Genomic DNA, 25,503 nt, shown 5'->3' on the forward strand with positions numbered 1-25,503 from the left:
AATGGTGGAGCAGGATGTAAATCCAGGTTGCTGATTTAAATAGGAATGTTCCCATTAATCTGGAACGTTCCGGCACTTTCTATGCTGTGTGCCCCTGGATGCTAAAATGATGTGCTCCTCGCAAGCAAGAAAGAATCGGTCTGCACAAAGCGGGATCCGGGCCTTTCGCAGAATTAAGCCTGAAGAGTTGAGGAAGTGGTCGTTCAAAGTGGGCGTGCGATTCCCGCGGGAAGAGCGCTCAGGCGGAGGAGAAGGGGCTGAGCCCCGCCTTGAAAGCTGCGGAGGAGGAAGAGGAACTGCGGCGCTTGGGTTGTGCTTTTCTCTTCGGCCCCTCCCGTTCAGGCCTCGCGCCAACTCGCGGCGCCCTGAGTCCGCCAGCCGCTCGGGGGCGCCCAAGGCGGAAGGGGGCGTTGCGGCGCCGCCCGACGCCGCGTCCTCGGAGGCTGCGCAGTGCGCACGTCAAAGCCGGGCTCGGGCCGCGAGTGGGGCGAGGGGATCGGGGAGCGGCGCGGCCTGGGAGACACAGAACATTCAGGCGCCGGGGCGGGGGCATAGACTAAGACTAAGGCGGCGCCGGGCCCCACAGCAGCAGCAGCAACCCGAGTGAACGCAGCAGCGCGGCGGCAGCCGCGGGAGCCCCTGGGCCGCCGTCCGCCCGCGCAGCCGCCGCCGCCGCGGGAGCCTGTCGCTGGGAGCAGGAGCGGGCGGAAGACAACGGAGGGGCCGAGCGTCCGAGCCACGCCGCGGGGACCGAACGAGCAGCCCGAGGCGGCGGCGGCCGAGGACGGCGACGGCGACGACGCGGAGGCAGAGAAGGGAACGCCCGGCCCAGCCCCGTGAGTGACCCCCGGCCCGGCCCTGCTCGTGGTGCGGACGGCTGCCCGGCTTCCGCCTGCCCCGCCGGGCCCTCACCGGCCCCGGGTTTGCCTCCATTTTCTTGGGTGGCGGCGGCCCCGGCCCAGCTGGGCCCCGGAGCCCGCGGGAGCAGCCGGGCCCGGCCTGCCCTCTCCTCCCAGCTCGGCCCCAGCCCTCGCTGAGACGCTCCCTTTGCCTTCGTCGGCGTGGGGCGCCCGGGGGCCTGCGGTCCTGGCACTCCTGCCGCCCCCTCCGTGGTTCTCAGGCGGGGCTGGCGGCGCGGGGTGGTCCGAGCCGGAGTCGGGAGGGCGGGGAAGTGCGGGCCGGGTCAACTGTCACCGGCTGCACCCGGGCTCCGGCGCCTCGCTCCCGCCCCTGGTAAACTTCCTGTTGTCGGGAGGCAGATACCAGCGTTGTGATCAATTCAGGAAAATGCTTAACTGATTTCTGGTTAGGAATTGTGCGGTCGGAGCGTTCTCGAGTTCAGTGGAACCAGCCGGAGCGCAGACTGCGTGCAGGCGTCGTAGTCGACCCGCGCCGGAGGGATTCAAAGGTGAAGCGGGCCCCGGTCCCCTCCCCCGAGGAGCTTAGGCTCTGGTGTGGGAGATAAGACGAGTACACAAATAACTGCGATACCGGGAAGGAGGTGATAAGTCCTGTGAAAGAACGACAAAGTGCTGGAAGGGCACCCGGAAAAACCGAACCGATCACTTCTCCCCAGCAGAAACCTGGAAGGCTTCCTGGGAGGGGGGTGCTGAGCAGAGTCTCGAAGGCCTGATGGGATTTAGGAGGAGGGTTGCAGAAGAAATGTGTGGAAGGGGCAGCAAAAACGAGAAGACAAAGCCTAGAAATCATGGATAATTCCGTTTGTTGGCGTGGTGCAGAGGGCGGGGGTTATTGGGCTAAAGAGGTATTTTGGGGCCAGATCCTTGAATGCTGTAGAGGAGCTATTTGAGCAGCATTCTAAGAGAAACTTAGAGCTCATTTCTCAGTGACTCATGAGCCCGGAAATGTAGGCTAGGGGATATTAAAGGCGCTCTTGTGAAGGAAGAGAGAAGGAGGCCCAGTCAGGAGTTGACATTCTGTGCCTTGAATATAATGCAGTTTCAGATCGATTTTGACAGCTTCCCAGATATTCAAGTAAATCCATGCCCAAGCTAAGCAAAGTATCTTTGCAGAAAGCTTCATTAGATGTCAGGCTCTTAAGAGGTAATGAAAAGGTGTATATAAAATCAGCCCATCTGCACGCAGAAGGTGTTTCTGTTTGTGCGTTCGCTAAAATGCATAAAAACTACTTGCACTTTGTATTAGGCGTCTGTACTTTGGAATTACTAAGCTAAACCTACATTCTTTGAGGTGGCATTTGTGTAAAGTAACAAATTGACGATTTTAAAAAAAGTTACTAATATTCTGTAGAAAACCGGACGTAGACCTTTTTGTAGAAAGGTAAAACTTTGTTTTTATTTTAATTTTATTGCGAGATCTTTATAGTAGAGCCAGAAGTGACAGTGTTTAGCTTTGTTTTGTGGTTTCTTCAAATTGCTAGGAAGTAATTAGCAGCTGTATTTGAAATCTAGAATATACAATCTGAAAGCAGCTTAGGGCCTAAGTTTTGTAAGCATGCACTTGTTTACGAGTGAATGCCACCTTTTTGCAGTTTAAAAATTTTCTGCATTTCAAAATAATACATGATCTTTGTCAAAGCTTGCAAAATTCAGGGAGTACTAGAAACTCTTTGTAACATTTTCTATAATCTTAACCACTTACATTTGGTTGCTGTTAACATTTTCGCGTATTTCCTTTCCAGTCTTTTTCTGTGTATTTTTTCTCTGCATAATGAAATATATTGTATGCGTATGTATACACACACATATCCCTAAGCTTTTCTTATTAAATATCTTTATATAAAAAATTTTTACTCAACAATGGAAATCTTTTAAGCGTGTTATGTTTTCCTGACAAAGTTGTATTATTTACCCCAGATGAAATGCAGTAGTTAGGCTTAATAACTACTAGTGTGGACAGAACTTTTTCTAAAAGCTTCTTGTTCGAAGTACATTTATTACTTTCTCTGTAAGACTTGGATCCTTTTGCTTGTTGAATAAAGTTTTTATTGGCAGGATGTGTGTTGTCATGAGGTATAGAAGAGGAAGAAAGCACACAGATCTCTGCTATAGGAGTGAATGGACTTCTAAAGGGATGCTGTCAAAAGATTACGATCATGGCTGGTATACCATCCCCCACAGACGGCGATGCAGTATCCCTTCCCACCCCCCACTTCGCTCCTGAAAAATAGTCTCTACACTAGGGCCATCCATATAGGGTAACTATTTTTTGACCATGATATCACGAAGATTCAGGCTGGATATCAGCATAGAATATTTCATGAAATGGTTTGCTACTATAACAAATGGGTGGTATTTGCTTTCTTGGTTTTGGTTTTTGAGACAGGTTCTCTGTTGCTCAGGCTGAAGTGCAGTGGTGCGAACACGGCTCACTGCAACCTCAACCTCCTAGGTTCAAGCCATCCTCCAACTTCAGCCTCCCGTAGATGGGACCACAGGCTTGTACCATCACATCCGGCTAATTTTTGTATTTTTATAGAGACCGGATCTTGACATGTTGCCCAGACTGGTCTTGAACTGCTGGGCTCAAGTAATCCTGCCTTGTCCTCCCAAAGTGCAGGGATTACGGGTGTGAACGTCCAAGCCCGCCTGAATATTTGTATTTTAATTTCAAGGCAGCTTACTTCCCTTCATTAGCATTTTCTACTTCAGGTTCTTGTACTAAGCCAGTTTTTTCCCATGTATTTTACATTCTAAGGTGTATTAATAAGATCTCTGTTTCTGTTTCATCATGTATAAAGTGAGATGCTGAGTAAGGCTATGTACGTTTCCTAAAGTTAATATAGAAGAACTGCTAATAAAGTACAGTGTAAGTATAGGGTTTGGTAACTTGATTTTTTTTTAATATTTGTATATTGCAAATATGTATGCCACACAGGGTCTTTATTATCTTGGAATATTTACTAAAGTTTTCTGTTTTGATCAACTTTTGTGGGATTATAGATTTCTGTAGTTACTGCCATACTTTCCCAAGAGCCTTTTTTCCAGATTGATGACTAATCACTCACAGTTTTGCCATCTGCCATGAAAATACACAAATCCAACTTCCCCAACCCCACCCCCCCAAAATAAAATTGAGTAGTAGGACGGAATTTCATTTTACGTATTGTCTTTTGGTTACCTTTCTGGCATTGTTTCTTTTTTTTTTTAAGACGGAGTCTCGCTCTGTCGCCCAGGCTGGAGTGCAGTGGCCGGATCTCAGCTCACTGCAAGCTCAGCGTGAACAGGGTTCACGCTGTTCTCCTGCCTCAGCCTCCGGAGTAGCTGGGACTACAGGCGCCCACCACCTCGCCCGGCTAGTTTTTTTTTTTTTTGTATTTTTTAGTAGAGACGGGGTTTCACCATGTTAGCCAGGATGGTCTCGATCTCCTGACCTCGTGATCCGCCCGTCTCGGCCTCCCAAAGTGCTGGGATTCCAGGCTTGAGCCACCGCGCCCGGCCTCTGGCATTGTTTCTATTCCAGGTCTATTTTATTTTTTAATTTAAAAAATGTTTTAATTAAAAGAGATGGGATCTTGTTCTGTTGCCCAGGCTGGTCTTGAACTCCTGGTCTTAGGCTATCCTGCCCCAGCCTTCCAAAGCACTGGGATTGTAGGCGTGAGCCACCACACTGACCTCCAGCCCTACTTTTAAAGTTCAGGGCGAGGGGTGTAGCTCACTCCTATAATCCCAATGCTTTGGGAGGCCAAGGTGGGAGGATTGCTTGAGCCCAAGAGTTGGAGGCTGACCTGAGCAACATAGCAAGACCCCATATCTACAAAAATAAAAAAATTAGCTGGGCATGGTGGTGTGTGTGCCTGTTGTCTTAGCTACTGAAGAGGCTGAGGCAGGAGGGATTGCCTGAGTCTGGGAATTTGCAGCCTCAGTGAACTATGATCACGGCATTCCAGCTTGGGTGACAGAGTGATACCCCATCTCAAAAAACATATATATAAAATAAAAATAATAAAAATAAAAATTCATTTTCCTCTTTTTCATTGCTCCTTTTAATTGGGCATTTGGTTTTATGAATGTCTTTACGTGTTACAGAAATGGGACTGTGGAAGGTGGATTAATATGGGTAACAGAAAACCTTTGATAGACTTTTTTTTAACACACTTTGTTGTGTGATAAAATTGTGTGAAAAAAGACCAAATCTCTGAATCTCTGGGTTAAATTACTTGTGACTTGTTATTACTGAGGTGTAAAGATCTGACATTATGAAGTCAAGTAATCTAAAATTGCATAGCAATTTGTTCATCAGTATCTTTTGGCCATTGCGAGAAGACTTGTATTAGAGCCTTCTTTAATTACAGAAGGAATTGAACTGTGTGAGAGTTCTTACATTATATGCTCTTACTGACTCTCCGACCAGATCCCAACCACTTTTTAAAAAATTCTCCTGCAAGGGAGTCTTGCATTGAGAAAGAGAGACTGTCCTCAACTCCCCTAATCTCTACAGTCCAGAATATGGGGGTAGAGTAAGGTGAAGCAAATATTTCTGCCATCACCATTTGTAGAGTAGACCAGTCTATTAATAAAATGATCAGTGTTCTGCCTCTGTTTCTCAGGCCCTCCAAGGATTATGAGAAGAGTTATTGTGGGCCTAGGTGGCAGATCATAGACTGGTGGTGATGAAATCAGGTTAACAGCTTGTTGCCATCTGCATTTTTGGCGGGTGGGGTGCATTGTAGTCCTTCGTTGTGCCATTTCTGTTTCATTGAGCTTCCCAGTCCCACAGTGCTTTTAACTTTTAAAACAGAAGGGGTGAGGGGACAGCAGAATTGTGGTTTATAGCAGCTGTGATGTCAAGCCTGCAGAGGAAGGGAGAATGGCATGCAGAGAATTGCAAGAGGTCATTCGGGTGTGAAGTGGCTCCAAAGGAGGGAGGTAAATCCTGCCTTGGCCATTTATGTTGACCATATCCAGTGCATGCCTATTTGTATGATCTTTAATAGCTTTTGTCTTGGTACTCAGAATATAGTGTTTAAGTTAGAGATTGTGTTTGCTTGTTTGTGTGTGTGTGTTCATATGCATATTTTCAAAGATGGAGAAAATCTAGCCATTATTTAGTGGCAGTTTGGTTTTATATGGTAATTATTCTTTGGGAGCATTATCTAGCAAAAATTGTTGAGGACCAAGAAAGTACGATACTGTTAAAAAAAATCACACATTTTATTTTGGTAATATGTTTGAGAAACAGAATATACATTGTGTAGCTTTATCTTAATTAAGTTCCTACGTTGACCTTGTCTAATGAACTGTAACTTGCTCTTTACAGGGTACCGACTGTTAACATGTTAGTCACCGTTGTCTCCTTTCGCGGTAGATTATATGTCAGCTGTATTGAGACACTAGGAAGAAACACTTGAACAGGTTTCTGTTTACATGTCTGTAGTTAAGGCCCACTCTTAGATTTATAGAATTTGGAGAGGCAGTGTTAGCTAGTGGTTAAAAGCACAGGTGCAGCCAAACTGCCTAGATTTTGAACCCTCATTCCTCTGCTGTGGGCTCTATAACCTTAAGTTCCTTCTGTCTAGCTTGAATTCCTTGGATGGTAATAATAGACAATATCTGAGAGGGTTGTAGGACAATTAATTGAGTTGCTACATCTGACGTGCTGCCATATATCAGATGCCTAGACATAAGTTGTGTGATGCCGAGGATAGGCTTTTCCACGTGGGAGAAACTTTAGAACTTCAGAGATAACCTGGGCAGAATGGTTCTTTCTGCAGGTGGGAACACTGAGGCCCACCATAACTAGAGCAGAGTTTGGTTCACTTTGAGCGGTAACAGGTGTAGCTTTCTGCAAAGTGAAGTCTCTTTCCTAGGGTCATATGGCTTATTAGCCACAGGACTGAATCTGGAGCCTGGTTTTCTTCATTCTTTGTCCAGTTTACTTGAATTAAGTATCATACTTTATGCAGTAATATCTCCTTTTGAATCTTTTCACTAACATTTACAAAGGTTGTATTCAAAATATATTAAATGCTCTTTGTCATATAATTCTTTTTTAAGGTTTAATATACTAATACTCATAATATTTGTGATGTAGCTGGCAAGTCATTTGGGAGGGGTATATGAAGTTCAAAGTTGAAATAGGCGAAGAATCAAGAGAAATTAACAAAAATTAGTTAGCTTGGGGGATTACCATTTAGGTCCACTAAATGTTGGGCAAACCTCTTAGGTAGTATTGTCCCCAACATCATTATTGATGGGAAACCAAAGTGAGGGGTTTGTCCAGGATAACACAAACATTGCACAGTTGAGCCAGAATTTGAACTCAGGTCTGCCTTACTTCAAAATATGTGCTCCCTGAAATAGGGTATGACTCCCTCATATGAAATCATTTTATTTTCCTTGCTGAGCAGTTTTGAATTAGTATTTTAGAATGAAGGTTTATAAATAGATCCTAATTTGGACTTTAATAGATTTCCAAGCAGTGACCACATGTTATAATCTAAAAGAGATGGTTTGTTACAAATGTTTTAGTTATATAGTCATAATTTGATTAGTGGCTTATAGTTTAGTTAGGCCAGTAGATAGTATTTAATTTCCACATTATTCTTGTAGAGAAGATGGGAGGCCTGTGTTACAGTGGGAAACACAGAAGCCTGGGAATCAAAAGCTCTGGACTGGGTCCTGACTCCGTGACTAATTATGTTGTCACTCTGGACAAGTAACTTCATCTCTCTGGGCTTCAGTCATCCCATTATTACACCAGGGGTCCCAGATTGAACCCCTCAAGTTCGCTTGCCCTTATTTTCAGTGATTTGTATGTAGGCTTCTGACTTGCCTTTTTCTCCTGCACTGGTTCCCTCCCCTTTTGCTGGTGGTCTTACAGTCTGTCTGAGTACTTTATGGCATGTGACTGTGCTTTAACCTTTTTTCTCCCATTTGGTCAGATGCCTAGTGTTATTTCATAGTACTGAAGTTCTCTGCTTAGGGTAAAGAGAGTAACATCAAAATGTGTATTTTCAGATTTTCTACCTTTGTGCTTATGAATAAGTAGTTAAGAACTAAATGTTTTATGTTTGTAAAGTATAATCTTAGTAAGTCAGGCTATTTATTAACAAATCCTCAAGCCTCACATCAGTTTCGTTGTCACAACTGTTGTAAAGTTCTGCAAGCTATTTGTTTTAGGGGAAGGAAAGATGTTAACCAAAGGCAACGAGAGTGGGAAAGAAAGGACCAAAAATGTAGAATCAAATTTGGGGATGTAAAGAACATGCTTTGGCTGTAGTTGGTATTAATCCCCTACCTATGTAAAGGTGGCATCCTGGCTTAGATCACAGGGTTCTTTGCAGCTCGGGATTCTGTCACTGGTAAGACATAAAGGTGATATTCACCACCCATTAGCATTTATAACTCCTCAAATGTCTATTATTAATTTGGTCCACAAGTAGTTTGTTTTTTTTCTCAGGATGGAGTCTCACTCTGTTGCCCAGGCTGGAGTACAATGGCACGATCTCAGCTCACTGCAGCCTCTGCCTCCCAGGTTCAAGTGATTCTCCCACCTCAACTTCCCGAGTAGCTGGGATTGCAGGTGTGCGCCACCATGCACGACTAATTTTAGACGGGGTGTCATCATCTTGGCCAGGCTGGTCTCAAACTCCTGACCTTGTGGATCCGCCTACCTCCGCCTCCCAAAGTGCTGGGATTACAGGCGTGAGCCACCGCACCAGGCTTAAGCAGTTTTTAATGCCCCTTGTGCTAGGTAGTGTTCTAAAGACCCGGTCTCAAGGAGCTCTCGGTAAACAAGTTTTTTCCTGCTTTGATGGCATATGATCAGCCAGCCAGTTCATTTACTTTTGAATTCTATAGCTGGGAGACAGAAACTCAGGCCATTAAGGTGACCCAGGTAGATACTCTTTTGACTTCCATCTCTCTAGTTACAGTATCGTTTCATCGCTGTTCAGCATTGGTGAGTTACGGGTTTTTCATATGTATGTAAGTTTCATGTCTCTAGATTGTAATTTATTTGAATAGAGGTTTTTTGTTTTTTACCTTTTAAAATTTATCTTCTCTCCCCGTTTCCCCACCTCATGTTTTCAGAGTATAATAATACGTTCTTTCTATAAATACTAAATGATACAGCTATGTGGTAGTATGATAAAACTTTTTTTTTTTTTGAGAAGGAGTCTTGCTCTGTCGCCCAGGCTCGAGTGCAGTGGCGCGATCTCTGCTCACTGCAACCTCCACCTCCCGAGTTCACGCCATTCTCCTGCCTCAGTCTCCCGAGTAGCTGGGACTACAGGCGCCCACCACCACACCCGGCTAATTTTTTTTGTATTTTTAGTAGAGTGAGGGTTTCACCATGTTAGCCAGGATAGAGTATGAGAAAACTTTTGCAGTCAGCATGGTGGCTCATGCCTGTAATCCCAGCACTTTGGGAGGCCAAGGTGGGCAGATCACTTAAGGTCAGGAGTTCAAGACCTGCCTGGCCAACATGGCGAAACCGTGTCTCTACTAAAAATACAAAAATTAGCTGGGCATGGTGTCAGGTGCCTGTAATCCCAGCTACTTAGAAGGCTGAGGCAGGAGAATTGCTTGAGCCCTGGGGGTGGAGGTTGCAGTGAGCCAAGATCCTGCCACTGCACTCCAGCCTGGGCAACAAGGAAACTCCATCTCAAGAAAAAAGAAAAAGAAAACTTGCTTAGCAGAGATGAGATACTTAACCAAAATACAGTTATTTTCTGTTTATCTTTTTATTTCAGCTATATTTGTGCTTATTTGAAAGTGATTTACATACTATGATAATTGAAGGTTATGAGGATCCCCTTTTCCCAGATAAGTTCCACATAAAGCCGTGTTTCCCAAATTGTGTTTTGTAGAATGCCAGTCTTATGAGAGATTGTTTATAGGAGAGCTTCCAGGGTGAGATTTTAACTTGGGAAAACACTGGGTTAAACGTAGTTAAATAGATTTTTCTTTTTGATGGTGATTGTGTTACTGTTTTTCTGCAGAGCTTGTCAGAGTTTTTAGTAGTGTGTATTGGCAAGTTGAGAAATACTGCACATTATATTTCCTTCCTTCAAGTATATTTGGTCGAAAGAACACCCTTCCCCCCAGGAAATACCCACAAACATCTTGAAGAAAGGTTCTACTGGAACACAGTTTGAGAAACTCTCTTATTTGCATATTTATTAGTATGGCATTCAAAGCATTTACTTGCTAATTGGGATGATAATTTTTTATCAGTTGAAATTCAACTAAGATTGCAGTGGCTTTCCAACCTTTTTTTTTTTTTTTTTTATTTCAGCCTGCAGTGAGAAATTATGTTTTTGATCAGTGACCCAAGACATATACACACACTCTCAAAACTGAAAAAGAAATTTCATGAAACAGTACTTAGGTCTTACTACATATAATGCATTCTGATATTTTCTGTTTTATTTCTTAATGCTTTTTATGAACTACGAAAATCAGCATGCAATTTGAGAGACACTACAAGGTTACATGAATTTATAAACTTATGTTAGAGTGAGAATATACGATACAAACTTTCATTTTTCTATTTAAAAAATATGTTGTGTAGAGATGGGATCTCACTATATTGCCGAGGCTGGTCTTAAACTCCTGGGCCGAAGCGATCCTCCTGCACCAGCATCCCAGAATGCTGGGATTACAGGCATGAGCCACCTTGCCCAGCCCCAAACTGTTGTATAAGTGAGAAAACTAAAGCTCAGTGTAGAAATGAGGTGGGAGGGGCTCTGGCCATTCTGGATTTAAATCCTGGTTGTGTGTTGTTGGGCAGGGCGTTTAATGCCTGTTTTTCCTCAGCTTTCTCATTTGTAACAGAGCAATAATAGAACCTATACATAAAGTAGCTGTGAGGATTCAGTAAGAATGCCATGCATAGTGTGTCTGTTAGTGTGCTCTAAGTGCCCAGTACATTTTAGCTTTTATGATGGTTGAAGTCTCAAATTCTTTCTGCTGTACTATACGTACTTTGAAAAATATTTTAAGACTGTGGAAGTGTTTAAGTAACCTCCAAGTAAAGCTAGACTCTTGATCTCTAGTTGGATGTATCATTTGTTGTGATCTCAGCCCTCTGAAATAGTAAGTTTTAAAAATAGCGAAAAGGAGCCACTTAAAGTTGTTTTGTATCAGTTGCAAGTGGACTCTCGGTTGCCGAGCTTTATACTATATTATTGTGTAGTTTTAAAACTATTCTTTTTTAACTTTCTTAATTTTCAGTTTTGATAAAGAAAAGAATGAATACTTTAGCGGCTATTCAAGCCTTTTTTATTCTTTATAAACTTGTAATTAAATACAAATATATTCATACCTGTAACCTATTAATTTAGCTTTCTTGTAGTTTTTAATTCATTAAAATTTAAAAAAAGTTACTGTTTCCTGTCTTATCCACGTTTCTGCAGGTTTGGTGAGTTTGCCCATTCTCAGTTTATTATATTGCCTTTGGGGGTTTAGTTTTGTGTCCTGACCTAAGAAAAGGGACATTTACAGGGGATTTACAATAGTTGGAGCCTGATTTCCCATTATCTTTTTTTTGTTTTTTTTTTTTTCCTTTCTGGTTTAGACATTTTATTTTCATTTCTCTGCTTTGGGCTTCCTGAACCCACCCCATTTAAATTTTAAGGTTGAACCTCCCCCAAAAACAGGAAGACAAGCAAGTCTCTGATTCAACATTCTTGGGGGAGTAAGTTTTACTCTCCAAAGCCACATCACAGAAATCCTGCTGCCCCTTCTGCAGCAGGTGTGTCCTCATCTGTACGTTCCTGCAGTGTGTTGTCTTTGTGTTGATCCTCCAGTTGTCTCACCTCCCAGACCCTTCTCCTCCTTTTAGTGCCCCACCCCACACTGTCCTTGGAGAGCCGCACGATCACCGGGGCACCCAGAACCCCCTGCCTGCTGATTGGGCTTTGGTTGGGTCTAGCCAGTGGAAGCCCTGGGCAGGAGATTAGAGGGTAGGAGGAAAAAGAACTCAGCGTATGTCTTGGCCTGCCCTGTCCGTGCCCCCGTGGCATTGTTTGGCCAGGGGTTCCCATTATCTTAAACATAGCTCGCTACTTCGTTTATTAATGGCACTACTGAGGCATTTGAGTTTTCTAGCCATGGATTGTTTCTCAGTTTGTTTCTTTTATCCTCCAGTTTGTCTTCAGTGTGACCTGAAGTTGCTGAAATAAGAGGTTCCAATCAGCATCACCGCCACATACCAATTCAGTATGAAAATAGCATAAAGAGGGCCTGGTGGTGTGGCTCACACCTGTAATTCCAGCACTTTGGGAGGCTGACGTGGGTGGATCCCTTGGGGCTTTTAGGAGTTTGAGACCAGCCTGGGCAAAATGGTGAAACCCTGTCTCTACTAAAAATACAAAAATTGGCTGAGTGTGGTGACGCACACCTGTAATCCCAGCTACTTGGGATGCTGAGGCATGAGAATCGCTTGAACCTGGGAGGTGGAGGTTGCAGTGAGCGGAGATTGCACCACAGCACTCCAGCCTGGGTGACAGAACGAGACTGTCTCCAAAAAGAGAAAAAGAAAATAGCATAAAGGCATACAGATTCTCTGCTTGTGTGAACAGGAGGAATGTGATAAAAAGAATAAATAATTGCTAACATAGCACATGTATGTTAGCTGCTGATAAATTGTTTAAGACCTCTGTGAATAGTTTACCTTGTTTAATCTTTTAATAGCCCTTTTTAATATCAAATTTTGTCCTCATACTTTTAGGTGAGTAATGGAGAAAAACAAGCAAATTATATAATTGTACTGAAGTTATACATGTAGAAAGGGGTCCTAGATTTGAAATCCAGGTCACAGAGCTTGAACTTGCAACCTACCATGCTGCCTCTACCACAGGATACTGGAATGTAGCATCATCCTGGAACGTAGGACATTTCTGATACAGAAACAGATGAGATCAAGTCTCCTGGTCAGGATGTTTGATGTCTCAGGACACAGAGAACTTTCATTTCTCATGACTGAGTTGCTGTCAATGATCTTTGAGGAGTTGTGATGAAATGGAGCCATGCAAGAAAATTAGGAAAGTTAAAAGTACGATTTTTCCATAAAAGGAAAAGATGGAATCTACAAATCATGAGACTGCACTTGATGTTGATTGCCAGAGTCCGAGCTATGTGTTGATTTCTAGAAGCTACCATCCATTTATTAACTATTTCCTTTTTTAGTAGGATTCTATTAAATGTCTTAGATAAGGATGGGGCAGGATAGGATTGCTGAAAGAATGCATGGTTCTTCCATATTTGAGATTATTTGAAAATATTAAATCGTACAGTTTAAATTGGAATATTTTTCTAGGACTTAAAGTCATTTTGATGGTTTTGCTTTTTAATTTGATTTTTTTTTAGACAGAGTCTCTCTCTGTTACTTGGGCTGGAATGCAGTGGCACGATCTTGGCTCACTGCAACCTCTGCCTCCTGGATTCAAGTGATTCTCGTGCTTCAGCCTCCTGAGTAGCTGGGATTACAGGTGGCCAGGCTGGTCTTGAACTCCTGACCTCAAGTGAGCTGCCCATCTTGGACTCCGAAAGTGCTGGGATTACAGGCATGAGCCACTGCACCTGGCTTCATTTTGATGTCTTTATAGGATCCTTTTACTTATGTTCATTATAGCTATCTAATATGCTTTGGGGGAGTCTCATATGGCACATTAGTCACAGGTACAGTGGCCTGCATCCCTATGCCTTAACCTTCCCATGTAGGCAGGAAGGAACTAGGAACTGTTAGTATCTTCCTGTATGTAAACACAGCAAAGTAAATACTTTCTGTTTTTATATTGTTAAAATCACCCATTTCTGTTCTTGAAGATCGTTGCTAACCTATTCGTTTACTCAAAAGCTAGTCTTGGTCTTGTTCACATAGTGATTGGAAACTGAGTTGATGGAAAGAGGGCAACCCTTCCCCACAGAAGCTGAAAGGGAGGGGCAGGGAATGTTTTTTCTTTTTTAGTCTTAAAGAAGGTCCCCAACTTTTTAAACACAGTGAAAGGAAGACAGAAGGAATCAGTGTGCTTAGCATACGAGATTGTATGCTGATGCCCTTTGGTGTTTGAAAAGGTCAAAAGACTGTCTTTTATGGAGGCTTTTGTTATTGTTGAGAAGAGGAAGGAATAATAAATACAGAGAGGGAAGAGGAACAAGACAGGAGTATATCCAGAAGAAAGTGACCAAGTAACCATAGACACTGGGTCTAAATTTGTGTGTCATGCACAACTTTGAAAGAGCTAATAATGAACCGAATGCTTTTTTTCAGAATTGTCTTAAGAAGTAGAGCACTTAAATAGATTAACCATATTTAATAATATATGTAAATATTTAAATATATATAAATTGGAAGAGGGCAACCCTTATGGAAGCTGAAAGGGAGGGGCGGGGGATATTTTAAATGTATGTAAATATTTAAATATGTATGTATTTAAGAAGTAGAGCACTTGGATAGATTGTTAACCATATGTGTGTGTGTGCGCGCGCGCGCGTGTGTGTGTGTGTGTATATTTTTTTTTTACGACAGTGTCTCGCTCCATCACCCAGGCTGGAGTGCAGTGGTGCAGTCTTGGCTCACTGTGGCCTCAACCTGGGCTTGAGTGATCCTCCTACCTCAGCCTCCTGAGTGACTGGGACTACAGGTGTGCACCATCATGCCCAGATAATTTTTTTGTATTTTTTGTAGAGATGGGGTTTCACTATGTTGCCTAGGCTGGTCTAGAACTGGGCTCCAGTGATCCATTTGCCTTGGCCTCCCTAAGTGGCCAAGTGCCGGGATTACAGGTGTAAGCCACTGTGCCTGGCCTTAACTTATGGAATATATTAAATATATATTAAAGGTTGTGGCCTCCCAACCAGATAGGGGAAGGAGTACTCCAGACCCAGTTAGCATAGAAATTATATACTCTCATATAAATGATATACCTAACATATATATCCATGTAGAAATTATATGTTCTCTTTAAAAGTTTCAAAAAACATAAACTAGATTTATTCTAGATCCTAGAATACCAAAAGATACCAAATTCATATTACAAAACTAGCCTAGGCCAGGTGCAGTGGCTCATGCCTGGAATCCCAGCACTTTGGGGGGCTGAGGCAGGAAGATCACCTGAGGTCAGGAGTTCAAGACCAGCCTAGCCAACATGGTGAAACCCAGTCTCTACTAAAAATGCAAAAGTTAGCTGGGTGTGGTGGCATGCGCCTGTGGCCCCAGCTGCTTGGGGGCTGAGACAGGAGAATTGCTTGAACCTGGCGGGCGAGGTTGCAGTGAGCCGAGATCACACCACTGCACTCCAGCCTGGGTGACAGAACGAGACATTGTCTCAAAAAGTAAAAATAAATAAAAACTAGCCTAAACTCTTAAAAACCTAATCAAATATAAAATATAAGAACAACAACCTGATAAGACATTACAAAGGGCAAAAATTGTATTCCAATTTATCTTTTTTTTTTTCTGCTTACTGCAGCTCTTCCACCCAAGCTCAAGTGATTCTCCAGCCTCAGTCTCCCGAGTAGCCGGGATTACAGGGGTGAGCCACCACTCCCAGCTAATTTTTGTAGAAATGGTGTTTTGCCATGTTGAAAGTGCTGGGATTATAGGTGTGAGCTACCACACCCTGCCCCAATTTATCTTTTATATGTGTTTTTGAGACAGGGTTTTGCTTTATCACCCATTCTGGAGTGCAGAGGCGCAGTCATAGTTTACTGTAGCCCGGAACCCCTAGGCCTAAGCAGTCCTCCTGCCTTGGCCTCCTGAGTAGCTAGGACTACAGGCATGTGCCACCACACCCAGCTATAATTTTTTAAACTTTTTGTGGAGACGGGATCTCATTTTGTCTCCTAGATTGGTCTCGAACTCCTGGGCTCAAGCAATCCTCTTGCCTTGGCCTCCCAAAGTGCTAGAATGACAAGCATGAACCATTGCACCTGGCCCCAGTTTTACTTACAGAAACCATGAACTTTCTAAGTAAAACACCAGCAAAACTAATTAAATATGAAATTGTTAAAGAAGACAAAACCTGGTATTTACTGTGTGCCAAGTAAGTGTTTTAAGCACCAACATGATCTCAATTAATCCCTGCAGCTTGAAGAAAGAGATTACTATGCTTATCTTACACATTATGAAATATAGGCCAAAAGGTTAAATAGTCTGCCCAAAGATAAGTTGCAAATAAGCCTCAGAGCCTGATTTTGAACCTTGAGAGGTTTGCACCAGCTAGTATTTAACCTCTGGCTATATCATCCCAATATGTGCCAGGATAACAATGTTAAACAGGTCTTCTTGTTTTATGAACTCTTGAAATCAGAAAACAAAACAAGGATGCCCAGTAACACTGATGTTTGATAATATCTTGGCCAGTGCAAGAATACATCAAATAAAAGACTTAACTGTTGGAAAAAATGGTGGAATATAGCAGTATTTGCAGATGGTCACAATTTTAAACCTGGGAAAACCAAGAGAATCAAATCAAGAGTTAAAAATAAGAGTTTGGTGCCTGGTGTGATGGCTCATGCCTGTAATCCCAGCACTTTGGGAGGCCGAGGCGGGTGTATCACCTGAGGTCAGGAGTTCGAGACCAGCCTGGCTAACGTGGTGAAACCCCGTTTCCACTAAAAATACAAAAAATTAGCCGGGCGTGATGGCGTGTGCCTGTAATCCAAGCTATTCAGGAGGCTGAGGCAGGAGAATGGCTTGAACCCGGGAGGTGGAGGTTTCAGTGAGCCGAGATCTCCAACTTGGGCAACAAGAGCAAAACTGTCTAAAAAAGAAAAAATAAAAGTTTAGTAAGATGGTTTTATAACACGTAAAGATATTTAATAATTGGTACCATTTGGTTATGAAAAATCTTGACCAAAAACCTCATTCATTATAGCAATAAAAAATGAAATGCCCAAGGTGAGGGAATCTATAAATATTTGAGATTTTTACAAGAAAAGTATAAATTTAATTAAGTGAAAAAAGACTTAAATAAGAACAAATGAGAATTTTTTTCCAAGTTGAATCAATGTAGTATTGGCCAGATAATACTGTCAGATTTTTTAAGAAGTTGACTTACGGAACACAGTAAAAGATACATACGAGCCTACTACATAAGCAACATCACACATTAGTGGAGAAAAATAAAGGATTATTTAGAAAAAATTTTTTCTTATAATTTTTGAGGCAGAATCTTGCTCTCTCACCCAGGCTAGAGTTTCAGTGGCACGATCACGGTTCACTTCAGCCTCTACCTCCTGGGCTCAAGTGATCTCCCACCTCAGCCTCCCGAGTAGCTGGGACTACAGGTGCACGCCACCACACCCGGTTAATTTTTGTAGTTTTTGCAGGTTTCACCATGTTGCCCAGGCTAGAGCAAAACATTTTTAAATGTTTGGTTATTCTTTGGGAAAATCAATTGTGATAATTAAGGTACGCTTTATATGAAAATATATCAAATAGGAGAATGTATAAAAACCATACTTTAGAAGAAAACTTTTTTTTGTTTGAGACCAAGTCTTGATCTTGTCCCCCAGGCTGGAGTGCAGTGGCGTGATCTCAGCTCACTGCAACCTCTGCTTCCCAGGTTCAAGTGATCTTCTGCCTCAGCCTCCCTAGTAGCTGGGATTACAGGCACCTGCCACCACCCCGGGCTAATTTTTGTATTTTTAGTAAAGACGGGGGTTTCGCCATGTTGGTCATGCTGGTCTTGAACTCCTGACTTCAGGTGATCCACCGGCCTCAACCTCCCAAAGTGCTGGGATTACAGGCGTGAGCTCCTGGCCAAGAAAACTTAAGTGAATATCAATTGGAGGAAAAAGCAGGCTTATTTTCATTGCTGTCGAGTGACAGAAGAAAAGAACTAAGAAAAATACATGAAAAAAATTTGTGCGATGATGGCCAAAGTGTTGACGTTTACCTCAGTATAGTAAAAGCTTATATAAATTGATAACTGTCATTTATTAGTAAGCCCCTTTTATGTTTCAAATGCTGCCCTAGGCATTTTATTCATGTTAAAATTTTATAACTAATTGAGATACAGAAGGTCAGTGTTTTACCCCCAGATTTCGGTTCACACCGCGACTAAACAGCAGAGCTGGGATTTAAACTGGGGTCTGATAAGAGATGGTCTTAATCCTTAAAGCATGCTGCCTTTCAAGCAAGTTAAAAGCTAAAACACTGGACAAGTGAACAGCCAGATCAGATAGTGGCTAAATAAAGTAAATATAAATAAAACAATGGGCGGTGCTGTTAGAGATTTTAACAAGTAGTAATGCTTAATGCAGGTAGAGTTGCATTGAGATGCATAAGGCAAGATGATCTCATATACTGCTGGTAGGGCCTTTCTGGGCAAGAGTTTGGTCCAGGATATAGCCAGATTGTTAAGATACTCATGTAAACCAGGAAAAAATAAAATTCCTTTTTCATTCTTACTACAAGTGATCTTCAGTGTCTTAAAAAATCTAGCTGTTTTATTGATGATGGTGGTGGTTGCTTAACTCTGAATATACTGAAAACTATTGGATTTTATGCTTCAAAATACTTTTTTTGAGACAAAGTCTCACTCTATCACCAAGTCTGTGAGTGCAGTAGTGTGATCATAGCTCACTGTAGCCTCAAACTTCAGGGCTCAAGTAGTCGTCTCTCCTCAGCCTCTCAAGTAGCTAGGACTGCAGACGAGCACCTCCACACCTAATTTTTAAATTTCTTGTAGAGACAGAGTCTTGCTATGTTGCCCAGCCTAGTCTTGAACTGGTCTCAGGCAGTTCTCCCGCCTAGGCCTCCCAAAGTGCTGGGATTATGATGTGAGCCACCATGCCCAGCTGAATTGTATGCTTTAAATAGGTAAATTGTATGGTGTATGAATTTTATCTCAATAAAGCCAATATTTAAAATATCTAGCTATTTTAGCTATTGAGTGGAGAAGAAAATGGTTAGCTTTTGCAAACTTTGTGTTGTTAAAAATGTTCCAACAAGTTAGAGCCTTCCAGTTCATCCTGCACTGATTTTATTGGTACACCCCATTTAATGGAGTATCCTAAATCTAGAGAAAGTGGAATTAGGTCTAAGACTGTCTTAGTGAGTGGTCAAAGGAGACAGAGCTGAGAGCTTGGTGAAATTACCTTACCTCTTTTTTTTTTGAGACAGAGTCTCACTGTCGCCCAGGCTGGAGTGCAGCGGGGCTATCTCGGCTTGCTGCAAACTCCGCCTCCCAGGTTCACACCATTCTTCTGCCTCAGCCTCCCGAGTAGCTGGGACCACACCTGGCTAATTTATTGTATTTTTTAGTAGAGACAGGGTTTCACTGTATTAGCCAGGATGGTCTCAATCTGACCTCGTGATCCACCCACCTCGATCTCCCAAAGTGCTGGAATTACAGGCGTGAGCCACCGTGCCTGGCCGAAATTATCTCTTAACAGGAGAACTCAGTTTCAGGTTTATCAGTCAGTTTTAAGACCACTTACTTGGGTTTTAGGAAACATCTTCTACCTCAGATTTATTTAAAACTAATGTGTGCATACAAACATAATCTCTGTTGATTTTCATTTGTATCCCACCTTGTGAGGAGTACATGAAGATGGCCCTTGCTGTCTAGGGGCATGTGTACATGTAAATGCATTTATTGTTAATTTTCAAATACAGGGATGCATAAATCAGGGTAAAACCGCTCAAAGGTTCAGTGGGGAGAAAAAAAACAACAACTCATGTTGAGATGCTGGCTGCTAGGGGAATGAGACCAGTTAGATCAGCCTGTTCTGATTATTCAGCAGTGAGAGCAGGATGGGATGAATGATGATGATGATGAAGTATGTGCCTGTAGGAGAAATGGCAACTAGTTGCCCACCTGGCCTGGGTCAGTGTGGTTAGTAGGAAGTTGAAAGATTATTTATTTCATGACATAGGCATAGTCCCCAATAAATCTCGAGCATTATAGATACTTACTGATTTGAGGTATTAAAAACTGCCAAGAGAGACTTCTTTACGTCATCACTGACAATTAAAAATAATTTTAAATAATGGAATTTTTTTCAATCAGGACTAACAAATATTTATGTGCAGGTTACCCTGCTGCACCCTACTTTAAGTAGAGGGTTCACTGTCTTTGCTAGATTGAGAAATGGACATGTGCAGGAAAGTTGGCTAGTCATAGGGAATCAAAATAGTCACAGATTAGTAGGGGTGAACAAATGTCCTGACTTCCCAGACAGCACACATTTATGCCTGTTGTCCTGATGTATTTATTCATTGTGCCCCGCTTCATTCTCCAATTTGCCCTGGTTTGGATGATAAATTGTCAGCTTACCATTCAGCTGTTGCAAGACTAGCTGTTTCTTGACTGCCTCCTCTCATTTTTTTGCTGTTAAGGATGCAAGACTATTGTACCAGGTCCTAGGGTGTCCCCCTGACGTACCCCCAAGGTAGTTTGATTCTTGGGTGTTGCTTCTGGAGCTGTAGCATTCCTTCTTTGAAACTAAAAGGGGTTTCAGTAGATTGCCTTGACTTTTCTTCCTTCTCGATGAGAGCTGTATGCTGTTAGCACTTCTGGCTCTAAAGTATTCGACTTTGCTTGAAAGGAGACTCTAAATGTAAACACTGTTTTTGCCCAAATTCTCTCTTCCTTCACTCTCCCATAAGTAGCTTCTCAGGAACTACTGAAAGAGAAATTAGGGAGCTGCAGATTTTAAATGGTCGTTACTGGATGCCTTATAACTCTAAAAAAAGGACTGTTTAAGGAGACAGTGTGGCAGTATTCCTATACTTACATATTTATATAATGTTTAATTCTTTGTTTTCCATATCCCTTCCAAGTTTTAGAGCAAATGTTTCCAAGGGAAATACCAGGAGTTTCACAAGATCATTTTGGGAGTTGAGTTTAGGATGGCCAGGGGAAAAAATTACATTTAATTTGCATTTGCTTATATAATCTTGAACTTTATTCTCAATTTGTGAAAATAAGACATACTGTTTTTACACTTTAGTTTTTTCTTTGTTTCTTCCCCTGTTAATGACACATTTCAGATCTCCATCCCCAAAAGTAGATATGCAGAGTATATGGAAGAATAAAAGACAGTGCCACTCTCAGCCTGGCCTAAGCCAGTTTGGCCCTCTAAAAGGTAAAGAGAAGAAAGATCTGACCCCTGCCCTTAGAGGTAGCCCTTTGTATTAATTGGAACTCTCGTGTTTCTTCCAACAAAACAAGGATTTAGTAAAATTTTATTTTGGGGAAAAGGAAGGAGGTGCATCTGGGTCTCAAAAGCTGGAACCAAGAATACAGGCACCTTTAAGACTGTCCATTTCCTACTGCATTTCCTTGCTTATTCGCCCCATGATCTCTGTGCAGACTAGATTTTTCCACCTGATAGAAAATCTGGCCACCTGCATTTCTTAAGTATGTATCATGAAACTTCAGCCCTTGGATAGACTGGACTTCCTGTTCGGTGTCTAGCTTGCCCCTCCCTAACCTCTCAGTTAGGTTGTTGAGGCCAGCAGGGATGTGGTCATGTAAGGCCTTAGTACCACCCACTGGAGCTATGTGAGTGGTATGTGTGAGTGGGCGAGTTGCCAGAAATAAATGGTGCTGGGGGTGATATAGAATGACCCTGTGACCTTTCCGAGGATTGGTGGAGTCTGTCGTCTTCCCCTCCCATTTGTTTAGGTGTCCAGAATCAAATTCCGTAGACTTCTTGGTTATTTGACCCAGACCACGTCTTCATTCCTGTTATTTTGCCCTTTATCGCTCATGTTAGTCTTAAAGGTAGGCCCTGTTTTAGGGCTTTTGGCCGCAGGTATCTTGAAGGCCTGAAGGAGTCTAAAGGGCTGGCCCACAGGATCCCAGAGACATTCCACCCTGACTGAGGAGCCACTGCACTTATATTCACTCAACTGCGGAGGGAGGAAATGGAATATGTGCCCCACCCAGGTGAAACACTCTTCTGCATTATTAGTCTTCTGGTCTAAACCACCAATATTTGGCAGCGGTGGTGGGGTTGTGTTTTCTGTTGAATCATAGGAAAGCATCAAGTGACCAATACTTGTTGATTGGGTAGCATTTGGTTTATCTCATCGGCCTGTTTTCCATTTACATTGTGTTCTTTGCTGGTCACCTCCCCTGATACCCTTCGAATTCTTGTTGTTTTCCTTAATTTCCTTAGAGAGTTTGGAGTAGAATGTGGAATCGCAGTTTACAAGTAGAGCTCAGCCATTATTTTATTTGTTTTTTTATTTTTGAGAGAGAGTTGTTGCTGTGTCACCCAGGCTGGAGTGCAGTGGTACAATCTCGGCTCACTGCAACCTCTGCCTCCTGGGTTCAAGCAGTTCTCCTGCCTCAGCTTCCTGAGCAGCTGGGATACTGAGGCTAATTTTTGTATTTTTAGTAGAGATGGGGTTTCACCATGGCTAATTTTTGTATTTTTAGTAGAGATGGGGTTTCACCATGTTAGCCAGGCTGGTCTTCAACTCCTGGCTTCAAGTGATCCACCCACCTTGGCCTCCCCAAGTACTGGGATTATAGGCATGAGCCACTGCTCCCAGCTCAGCCAGTATTTTAATTTATGAATGGTTTGTATACCTGGTTAAAAATTAACTTTTTTGGGGGGGAGTGGGGGGAACAGAGTCTCCTTCTGTCACCCAGGCTGGAGTGCAGTGGTGCAGTCACGGCTCACTGCAGCCTTGACCTTGCCAGCTCAAGCAGTCCCACTACCCCAGGCTCCCAAGTAACTGGAACCCTAGTGCGCACCACCACACTCAGCTAATTTTTAAACTTTTTTGTAGAGACTAGGTCTCACTGTGGTGCCCAGGCTGGTCTTGAACTCCTGTGCTCAACCAGTCCACCTGCCTCAGCCTCCCAAAGTGGTGAGATTATAGGCATGAGCTACCATGCCCAACAACAAAAAAAATGTTTTTCTATAAAGACCATTTAGACTTTAATATCTATAATGGCTTGCATGTAATAGGGGCTTGAAAAGTATGGTGAAGAAACTTGGAAGTATTTTTATTCATCTTTACTTACCAGAAAGGAGAACAACAGGAACTAAGCAGTTACTCCACACTGCATAGGGGCTCTTCCAGAGATGGAAGAGTTATGGCGACCATCGGCCATCTCTCACGTTCGAGCGGGCTGGTTTGCTGTTACTCATGGATAGAATGTATTTGACTCTCAAGAAAAATGGTGAAAGTTTCCTCTTTTGCTGCACATTGTACGTATTGATGGCTTTAACCTATTTTCTCTGTTTGACTTAATGTAGTAATCTCTTCCTAGACAGGATGTCCCTGTCACATTGTTACCTATTTCTACCACAGTGAGAATATTGACATGCTAGATCTTAACAGTATTTAACACATTTATGGTGATGGTAAGGTTAAAAGCTACACCCTCATGCTAAAATTAGATTTTTTCATGTTCCTTGCCTGCCATTTTAGGGAAATGGAGAAAATTAGGGACATGTTTCCTTCTCTCGTTCTTGTTTTTGTTTTTGTTTTTCTCCCTTCTGTCTCATCTTCCACTTCACCCGAAGGAATTAGATAAAAAGCAATGGAAAAGTAAAGAGAGACGAAATTATTCTCGGGGCAAGGTTAGTATTAAATGCATGTCTTTTACACTAGCTGGATAAAGCCTACACATTTGGCTTTGAGTTTGAGTAGCCAGAACAAAGAAAGAGCGAGCAAATCCAAGACAGTTTATGAGGTAAAAAGGCGGCCAACCACTTAGGAGAAGCGTAATTTTCTGTAATTGAGACCCTGTGGATCCTTTATTAATGCGAGCTCTGGGTCCTTAATATACTTCTCAAATCTCAGTCAGGAGGAGGGGAAGGAGAGGAGTCAAAAAAATCTCAATAATTTGACATTGCTCAAATCTCAACAGTGTCTGTAAAAATGAAGTACCTGAGTTCAAGTTTAAGGTATCTTAGTACAAGACATAAAAGACATAGTATTAGGCCAGAGTGCAGTTTTATTAAATCATTTTTCTGATGCTCTGGAGCTGTGGAAGTGGCCCTCTATAATTATTCATGCTGCCTACCTTTTAATTAAAATTGAGTACCAGAGAGGTCCAAGGTTAGTGTCTGGTAGCTGCTCTGGCTTTAACAGTTGGCTCAAATAGCAACCAACACTAGTATCTGCCTTTCAAAACTTAACCAGGACTTGATTTCAAATCTAGTTATGTAAGTTGACTTGGAGACCAGGTTAGTGTTTTCCTTAGAAACTGGTTATGCACTCAACATGCAGACATTTTTAATAGACACTGTTTTAAAGTAATTTTTAGAAAAAATTTTTAAATTGAAGACACTGAAACCCAGTATATAAAACTGATAAGAGTGAGGTGTTTGGGCTGAAGAGGAGATAGACCCTCACCTGCTCTAGATCTTAGAATAAGGCTTAAAAGCCACTGTCAGGCTGGGCGCGGTGGCTCAAGCCTGTAATCCCAGCACTTTGGGAGGCCAAGATGGGCGGATCACGAGGTCAGGAGATCGAGACCATCCTGGCTAACATGGTGAAACCCCGTCTCTACTAAAAAATACAAAAAACTAGCCGGGCGAGGTGGCGGGCGCCTGTAGTCCCAGCTACTCGGGAGGCTGAGGCAGGAGAATGGCATAAACCCGGGAGGCAGAGCTTGCAGTGAGCTGAGATCCGGCCACTGCACTCCAGCCTGGGTGACAGAGCGAGACTCCGTCTCAAAAAAAAAAAAAAAAAAAGAAGCCACTGTCAGAATCATGGCTACTGTCATTTTAGTTTGACAAGACTTCAGTGCCTGGATCTCTGTTCTCCCACTGTTGTGGAACAAGCTCACCCTGTCTCCCCACTACTCTCTTAGGACACCTGCAGAAAATCTAATTTTAAACAATATAACTTTTTTCAAGCCACTATGAGCCTGAGAGATTGGCAATATGGTTAACAATGACCCCAGCATTTGGGGGGAGAGAAAAATCCAGAGGATAGATTTTTGAGGCCTGCATGGAAATGATCATCTCTATCTGTTAGAGGTTACAGAGCGCTGTCACAAATATTTTGTTTAGTCCTCACGTTGACTTACGTTAGTAATATTCTTCTGCTGAAATAGTAAAGGAAAAATGAAATCCCATTTTTGTAGAGGAAAATAAGTTTTTAATGTAAGTAAATGTATCCATTGTAGCTCTTCCTGAGTGGTTTTAGGCCTCTCACTAAAACTTAAATTTTTATGTTCCCTTGGATATAAGATGCTTTTGTTGTGCATTTTAGATACTGCTTTGAGATTAAAAAGCAAGTTTTTCAGTTTGACTGTATTATGATGTCAACACTTACCTGGAAAGCACTACTCCATAAAGTGTGGAATGTTCTTTGAGCAATAAAAAAAAGGTATGTGGTTATTCTGTAAACAGCACTTGGGTTTTTCACCTTCTGCCTGCCTTTTCACTTCATTACCCACCAGAGCTTGACGAAATTACAAAGTCATTTTTCTTGCCTTATCATACTTCAGACTGTTGCATAAAGTCTTCCAGTCAAACATTTTCTGACCCTTATCCAAATTTTTCATTCTACGCAATGCAGTTCAAGAAACGTCTCCGCTGAAGTCTGGGACCTTCAGCACACAGTGCCCTGTCTGTGCATATTAATCTT

At 42.5% G+C, this 25,503-nt stretch overlaps 1 protein-coding gene across 2 annotated transcripts in view; it reads left to right on the forward strand.

The window, feature by feature from the left end:
* The first annotated feature begins 452 nt into the window (after window positions 1–452).
* Window positions 453–25,503, forward strand: part of CAB39 (calcium binding protein 39) — a 109,705-nt gene continuing 84,654 nt past the window's right edge. The window contains exon 1 of one of the 2 annotated variants that reach the window (XM_023193899.2): window positions 453–836. The gene's annotated coding sequence lies outside the window, so the exon portion shown is untranslated. Of the gene's footprint in view, window positions 837–1,153; window positions 1,409–25,503 lie in introns of those variants that run through there. The other variant, XM_023193900.3, reaches the window with a different exon arrangement.

The sequence above is a fragment of the Piliocolobus tephrosceles genome, chromosome 11, assembly GCF_002776525.5.
Source record: "Piliocolobus tephrosceles isolate RC106 chromosome 11, ASM277652v3, whole genome shotgun sequence".
Classification (NCBI taxonomy): Eukaryota; Metazoa; Chordata; class Mammalia; order Primates; family Cercopithecidae; genus Piliocolobus; species Piliocolobus tephrosceles.